This window comes from Acanthopagrus latus, chromosome 9 (genome assembly GCF_904848185.1).
Source record: "Acanthopagrus latus isolate v.2019 chromosome 9, fAcaLat1.1, whole genome shotgun sequence".
Taxonomy (NCBI): Eukaryota; Metazoa; Chordata; class Actinopteri; order Spariformes; family Sparidae; genus Acanthopagrus; species Acanthopagrus latus.
Window position 1 is genome coordinate 27,563,129 of NC_051047.1, and position 8,682 is coordinate 27,571,810.

At 41.8% G+C, this 8,682-nt stretch overlaps 1 long non-coding RNA gene across 1 annotated transcript; it reads left to right on the forward strand.

The window, feature by feature from the left end:
* The first annotated feature begins 3,806 nt into the window (after nucleotides 1–3,806).
* LOC119025391 lies at nucleotides 3,807–7,495 on the forward strand. The gene is made up of 2 exons (XR_005076806.1): nucleotides 3,807–3,938; nucleotides 4,756–7,495. It is a non-coding gene; the product is annotated as an uncharacterized LOC119025391 (long non-coding RNA).
* The last annotated feature ends 1,187 nt before the right edge of the window (nucleotides 7,496–8,682 follow it).

The following is an 8,682-nucleotide window of genomic DNA, read 5'->3' on the forward strand; positions in this document are numbered from 1 at the left end:
CATTTATACCTGTTAAACTATGACAGCTCTATTTGTAATCTACTGTTACCCTCGACAAGGAGGTGATGTTTTCACCCACGTCTGTTTTTTGGTTGGTTGGTTTGTCTGCAGGACAAAAAGCTAAACTTACCTTTCTCACCTTGATGGTATCTACAGTTCAGTTTGATGCAGATAAAGACGACTTGGCCTCGGTGTAGGTATGCGCTCTACTGACTCACTGTAGTTTACTCAGAATACCTGAGAAAAGCTGCGTATGTGTGCAGGAGAGTGTAATTTGTAGATCCTCACTCTGTACTTTATCTGTTCACTGTTTTCTGTTTTACTTTCTGGTCAGCAGCTCAGTTGCATTTCCCGTAAATGAGGGTAAACACTGACCACTTGTTTGAGGAAAGGCAACTAATTTCAGATTCATGAGGAACATTGTGACTGAAAATCAGTTCGAACATTTGAATGATACACACACACTCTCTAGGCTCCGTCTGACATGTGCACTCCTTCTGCTAAGGTGACAAAATGGAGACCGTTTTTATCAGAGTCCATTCTCACGGCACGCAGCTGGAACCGAGCACACTCGCTCGCTTGCGGCGAGTTTCTTGCCCTCGGAGAGAAAGAGGAGCCCCCTCACACAAGGAAGTGACTTCAAAAGGCTCCGAGACTTCTGAACATTTAGGAAGTAAACAGAAAAGTGACGCAGGCGGCTGCACTGTAATTGCCTGGTTCCTTTGACTGTTGCCTGGACTTTAGGCTGGAATGTGCAGCCGGGAAGAACTGTGTTGACATTAAGCTTGGCCCGGCCGGACTGTCTGCATGGACGCCCGCTATAGATCTGTAGAGCTTGTGGTTGGTTTGATCTTTTAAATTCAATGAGAGTGAGATGAACTTTTCTGGATGATTAAATGGTCGAATATTTGATTGTTTTTTGTTTGTACATAACTCATGTGACCAGAGGAAGTCCACATCTGCAACCAATAACACTGTTATTGTTTAAAATGAAGAATAAGATGACAAATGCATGTTTAGAGGCAGTTCAGAAATACTACTACAGGTTTAACACTCAGCAGCATTACAGAACTTAGACTTAAAAACAGTCTGAGTCACGTGTGTTGTGACTTCTTTTTTCTCTGGGACATGTTCAGCATCGGCATCAGCTGAGCAAAGAGACAAAAGAATGAAACAACATGCACCTTGATGAATCATTTTCTTAAAAACAGTTATCTAGCTGATAGAAGTGTGTTGAGTTATAACAGCAAAGTCTTGTCAACAGTCAGGTGAGTTTGTGAAGCCAGCAACTTGATGAGACAGGTTTAAAAGGGGCGGTAAAAAAAACCCAAAAAAACCCCAAACAACAACATATCTCTGCTCTTACCTGTAGGGCCGTTTATCCATCTAGACTGCTTTTGCGAGAGTTGTCAGGTATTGGCGATGAACAGAACTTGTTGTGAGCAGTTTCAGGAGGAAAAGGCTGCTTCTCGTGACCGTGTTGGAAACATTAACGCCGTCCTCCCTGACTGAGCTGTCACATAAACTGGCCTCTCATCCATGAGTTATTACACCCTTACCTCAGCAAGGTGACACAGAAATAAAATAGTTCTGGCATGAAACTGCTCACAACAAGATCTGTGGATTATCTTGAATAACCGGGTCATGATTTCTGGAGAAAAGACAATCAATCTAAATAGATAAAGAGGAAAATATTTATTTTTGATTTTGTAGTGAACTGTCCCTTTAAAGCCACAGAACAGCGCTCATTTTAAACATCCATCACTGTTTAACCGACTGACCTCCTGGTTTGCTTTTTGACCTGCTGGTTCAGCTGCATGCATTTGCAGTTTGACCTCTAAATAAAGTAGTTGGGAAGAAAAAGTACTGCGATGACATGTTTTATAAATCCATTACCTTCCTCTTTGCCTCTTGAATCAGTGTTTTGCCTGCAGCAAGGCAATAACCATTGCATGAAGCTTCTGTGAAAACTGAGAGAAAAACAAGGCGACTTCATAAAATCAAGTTTATGATTTCCATTAATCAGTTTTACTGCGGAGCAAATCAACTTTGTGTGCCACAGGGCTCACGATTCATAACAGTGTTAAATATTTAAACACTCTATATAGAAAATTACATAATTCTGATAAATGAAAAGGCTTAAAAACAAGAAGCATACCGGAGGGATTTTATTCGTCAAGCAGCACATCATAAAACCTGAGTTACTACTGACAAAAATGTGGCACGCAAACACTGTTTCTGGTATTCGGGGCTAAAGGCACTTACACAGTTACAGTGATCGACCCTTAAACCTCTGCAGCACTTTGTTCCGTCACATGAAACAAATACATCTTAAGATAAAAGTACCAGAATATATCTCCTCTCATAATATTACCTCTGAAACTGTCCATGCTGCCAAAGAATGTGTTTCGGTTTACACGTTTCATCACTTAGAGATGATGGATCATGTAAACGAGAGAACATTCTTTGGCAACGTGACCACGGTGAGATTCGCGATGATGAAGCGAGGTGCGGAATCATTTTTTCACACCACGCAATCCACGTTCAGATGAGTGACACATGGACACCGGCCTTCTACACCTTCCACATTTCCTCTGCATTTAATTTCCCTTCATTGAAATCCCATACAGTGTGGTCTAGAATACATCTGTTTGAAGTTTTCAGCGGACGCGAAGTCACGGAGGGGGAAAACATCCTGTATATATGCAACTGATGATGATACGGGGACATGCTGAAGAATCACTGGGGGAAGCATTATTGCTGAGATGGAGACCAAGTAAATACAGTGACACGTACATCTTCATGCAGGACATGTACCGGGAGCTCTTTATTCTGTCTCTCTTTCGCAGCAAACACACTTCCTGCACCTCAGTGACCGTTTTAAGGCCTCATTCAGGCCCAAATCAGGCGTTGCATCGATTAGCCACAGGGTTCTGTGGCGGTGTGGGAGTTACATTCCATGGCCTGTTTGTGTGACGTAATGTTGTGAAACTTACCACAACACACACGCAAACTTGCCATCCTTGAGACCTCAAAAAAGGGAGGATTTTAAAACCAAAGTGTGGCTCTGGAGGTCTCTGTTTCCTGCATTCCGGTGATAATTTAGGGTGCAATATGCAAGAATTGGCCACCTGTTGAATTAAAGCTAAAAAAAAAAAAAAAAAGATAGGGGAGCAAGCAAATCACCAGAGTAGCTGCTTAGTTCTGCTAACTGCAGCTGCCGCCAGTTAGTTAGGTTGGGTAGCTGACCAGACTGTGTACGTGGAGAACCAGGGAAATGCTAGTGTATATTACATGACCAGAGGATTAAAAATAAACACATTAACTTGTAATAAACAACCAGGATGTGACGCATATATGTATAAGAATTTGATACCCATTCAGTCCGCTGAGAGAAGCGCATATGCGTAATTTTTTTTCTGGCTTCTGCGTTTCCATCCTGGTAATGTGGCCTGTAAATATGTGCAGTAACGTGGCCTCCATGGATGAACAAAGTCACAATGGACTCTGTTGGTTTTACAGATGCTTCCTTTATAATGGGGGTTTATGGGGAAAATGCTTTTGGGCCACAGGGGAATATTTCACTGCAGTACCACTTTTGGCCATCAGGCCAGATTGTTAGCAATGCTGAGCAGCACTTTTTCTGTCTGTGAGGAAAGTTACAAACAATTTTCTTCAACTTTTCGCTAATTAATTGTGTTTTTCTAAAAATTTGCGTGCTAAAATGCATTTTAAGTGTCTCGGACCCCCCCCCGCTTTAGTCCCCGCTACATTGGACTATTCCGCGCTACTGCGCATGTGCAGACATGATTCCGGAAGAGACTAGCAAAACAAACCGAAAGACGCGGGGAACGAACGGAAATGGAGCGACGTCACCGCAGCAGGGCAGAAAAACGGAGGAAGAGAAACACGGAAAGTTTGCGGCAAAACTACTAAAGGTGATTACATTTGTCATGACGGATGTCACTGATGACAACATTACTAAACAGCAGTAAGAAGCAGGCGCTGCTTGTGTTAGCACCAGCGGGGCTAATAGCGACTAGCTGCCCGCTGCTGCAGGTGGATGATGCGTTCAGGGTCCATAATGGAAAAACAACTAGTGAGTGTTACAGCTGTCAAAACTGTTGAATATTGATCAATATTCAGATCATTTATTTAAGATAAAGTATTAATACCACACTCTTTGTGAAAATACTCCATTACAAGCAATAGTTGTGCATTCAAAACATCCATAAAGTAAAGCTATGAAAGTATCATCAGCAAATTAAAGTAAAACTACTCATTATGTAGTAAAATCTCTCCTAGCAGGTTATTACCAGTAAATCTGATAGATATAGCTGTTATAATATTCACCTGTGATTTTCCTGCTGTAGATGTTTAAGGTTGAGTTTATTTTTACTGCCTTACACACTTTTGGTCAGTTTAATCTACAGCGATACATCATATTCTATATGTATGTGTGGCGGTCCTGTGTGAATTAAGCCTCTTTACAAAGTCAGAAAAACAGCCTGTTTTCAGCTGGCTGAGGATCTGATTTCCAGGTAATCCAGGAGGACATGATTTATTTTGCTGAAGAAAGAGAAGAAATCTTTCAGCCAATAACTGAAATAGTGAATTAAGTTGTTTATATTTAACACATACTAAGTATTTATACTAAGCCAATCAGAGATCTACCATGTGAATGGACTTCAAAGTCCAGTTTTATCCTACAGAGATCATGTTGTTAACATGAATATGTTTCATTGTGTTTTACAGAAATACAGTTCCAGATGTCTGGACGTGACTGTGATGGTGAAGAGAAGATCGAGCTCGAGGAGAAGACGTTACAAGTGGGTCTTTATAAGAAGTGATGCCTGTGTCTTTCAATTAATAATCGAAATAAGAAGCCTATTGTTTTGGTCCGCACAAGGCCTAATTGACTGCCTTCACGTGAAACATTAGGTTATACTCAATTACATTTTTGGCCATGCTTACAATTATTGCATTTGGGGGGAAATTATGTATGTGATTCATAACCACGAGAGCAAAAAGAAAAAAAGAAAACTGTGGCGATGTCAGGTCATGAAGGTGCAGCGTCTGGTTGCTCCTCCAAATTATGCTACATTAAAAAAACAAAACAAAAAATGCCTGTAGCAGAAACACTGCCATCAGACTTTGAGACCATCACAGCTTGCAGCATCTTCAACCATTCAACTGGCCGGACCGCCACAGCGAGGAAGAATAACAGCCGTGCCAAACGATCTTTTTTTAAGGCTGCCCCTGGCTAGTGACTGGTGACAGGAAAAGGAAATGGACAATATCAAGCTGCTGGACTCGATGGATGCACCGTGTTCAGAGCTGGCAGAGCTCAGGACTACAGCTGGACGAGGAGAAGTGGACTCTGTGTTTATAACATTGATGCTTGGTGCTCACACCTCAGCCAACGTTGATGGACAGTGTATCTCAGATTTTAACTTTTGCTATGAAGATGCCATCCACATCATCATCATCATATGGTTGCTGTTGCTTACATTCACCCTGTCGCATATTCAAAAGATGGCCTATGTGTTCATGTATATTTTGTACATGGATAATTATATATAGTTCTGTAATTTGTGCAGCATGAAAGCTTTTGTAAGAAAGTTGAATTAAACAAATATACTTATACATGCTCTGCTATGTTGAGGTTAATACTCTTGCAAAGTTTGCCACAACACCGCGGTGGCACCTCTGACATCATTGTAATGTAATGGGCTCTACGCTGAAATATTAATGGCCCAGCCCCATATGAGACCCATGGAAACATCTTAATTGAAGTAGAGCCCTCTCTTGTTATTATCTATAATTGGATTATTATGTGCATGCAAACATAGTCCAGGGGTTCAGGGTCGTAATATATAAAAAGCAGACCGTGGTTACAGCAACAAAGTAGTAACCATAAAACCTTTCTGTTCAGTTAAGACCACCATAATTGACTTGGTAATTCTATTCCAGGGATTAAGAGTAAAACTAAAAGACAAAGAACAGAAGGCAGTAAACAGTGACTTTGTCCTTAAACTTAAGCACAAGGCATTTCTTAAGATTTTGACACTTAAAGGTCAGATTACTTTTCATGGGGACTAGTGTTTAGTCCATGAAAACAGTTGTATAATGCTTGCTGTGGCTCCGAAAGAGATTTGTCAAGTGTGGGAAAATAATCCCTTCTGATGTCATGAGGGTTATGTCAGTTCAATCCCCCAAAACTCACGTGGAATGGATAATTATGTGACTATAGAGCACGTACAGTGATGATATTTGGTGTTTAGGTTCTGACCTCGTCACTCTCCACAAAGAAAAAAAAAAACACTGATCCCAGCACAGCAGCAAGGGGAGTGATGATGATAACTGTGCTCTAGGGGATGACTCAGAGCCTGCAGGTGGAGGCTGGGGTGGAGGTGGGGCTTCAAATGCTTCGTGCACAGCAGCAGTGGAGGCAGCGGGAGCAGCAAGTGACACCACAGCCTTCAGATGAGCTGGCAAGGCAGCAAAAGACTGAGCAGAGGAATGAAGGCTTGAAAGAGCAGCATTTTTCAGTTTAGAAATATAAAGGGCGTCAGGATCGATCCAGCAGACACTGAGGTATATTTAGTCTACAAATTGTTTGTCCTAGTGGAAACCTTCTTCCTCGGAAACTCAACAGCCACTTAAGGACATTTTCATTCTTCACACAGCTGCTTGTGAAGACACAAGCGACTTAGTGCACCTATCAAGAACACCGGAGAGCGTTATGAAGGTGTATTAAGTTCATAGATTAACTTATGATAAATAATCAAGTTTGCTGAGGACCATTTTAATGAAGCAAACAGAAACAAATAAGCAAATGATTAAATTAATGAATAATAAGAAGAAACATATCTAAAAACAAGTTTACGTAATAACTAAGTGCAACAATAATTCCTTAAAAAGGCTTGATGTGGATTTAATATAACACAATGTCTGTGATTAACAAGCAGGCCCTGAAGGCACCATGTAGACTGCGGTCAGTTGATGGATTTGGGGAACTTGTTTCCGGCAGGACATAGTCTGGCAAAATTTGAGTTTCAGAGTCGAGAAGGAGGCCTGGTTTAATGTTTGAAAGAGTTTTTCTGACATGTCAACATGTGACAGGTTTAATATTCAAAATAAAAGTGATGAAGTTGTGACACGGTGGTGGCAGACATGGTTGGAGGTTTGGAGGTCCCAAAAATTAGGCAGTGACATCAGGCCATGAACATTTGTGTTGTGGCTTCTATCTCAGTTTCAGAATCATTACACCACTAATATTGTGGAACAACCCACTGAACTAGCCCTCGGGGTTCACCTACTTATGGGATGGTGGACTACAAATCTTTACCAGTGAGCCTGTTGAGAAGCTGGGGTCAAAATTTGGAAAATGTGTTAATTAATGTAGTTAAACAACAGTGATTGTACAGAGTTGTATTATTTGAACTGTTGCTTCGCTGTTTTGAAAAATAAATCTTGAATCCGCTGAAGAATATCTTGGCTTCTGGTGCTTTTGACAATTCTTTTGCTAATGTGTCCTTTGCGAAACCTCAATGATATGAGCTGATGTTTTTTCCATTTGTGAGCGTGAAACCACTGGATATTTGTAATGAGATGTCAGGATGTTTTCCAGCTGTGTTAGTGGCTACAGAACGAGGTACTTTAAGCCAGAACATGATCTTTTCCTGACCCTGAAGTCTTACCAGGTCCGTGTTTTGCAGAAATGAAAATTGCCAACATTTATTCTAGTGATTGGGTTGGCAGTTAAAGAACCAGTGATCACTTGAAGTGCCTTGCTCATGGGCATATACTTGCATAAGGGAGACACAAGAGCGTTTCCCATCCGCCTGCAGATTCTCTGACCTCTGGCAAACCTCAGCACAGTTTGTTCCTCTGTACAAACAGAGGTAATGCAGCAAACTACCTCACCCTCCTCAGAGCACTATAAAACGGCCGCGTGCAGCTTCGGTACATGGTATGCTTCCATAACCCGGCTCCTAAAAGCAGTTTCATAACAGCTGTAAATGAGTCAGTGAACGCAGGACAACCGCGTTACTGGGCTGTGGTGACAGACAGCATCCAAGCTGTTTACATTGAGCCGAGTCTGACATAAACACACACACACACACACACACACACACACACACACACACACACACACACACACACACACACTCTCTCTCGCTCTCTCTCCATGTTATCCCTGCTCTCTCCCTCTCCTCTGAACACTGTGGCTTCTCCTGGCAGGCCTCTCAGTGGTGGTGCAGCGGGTCAGAGGTTAAATATGTGACCTGGCCTTGTCAGGATCTGCTCCGGGTTCATCAGGAGTAAAGATAAGACTCTGCCTCGCTGCTGGCTCCCTCGGTTTTTCTTTTCTTTTTTTTTTTTTTTAACCATCACAGACAGAACCTGGACTGTTTTGCTGTTCAGTGTATATATAGATTGTATGTATGGGTGTGTCTCTGAAAGTGTGCGTGTGAGTGTCCTCGCATGGTGAGGCAGTGTATGTGAATCTGTGTAAACAGCAGTGGAAATGCCTCCCGTATATGGTTCATAGACCATCTCTCTCTCACACACACACATACTGCGACTGTGAGTCATAGGTCAAATATCCTCAATTATTGTTTACTGAATTAAAAATAACAGAAAAACACCCTCACGCTCCTGGAGACACGTAACAGT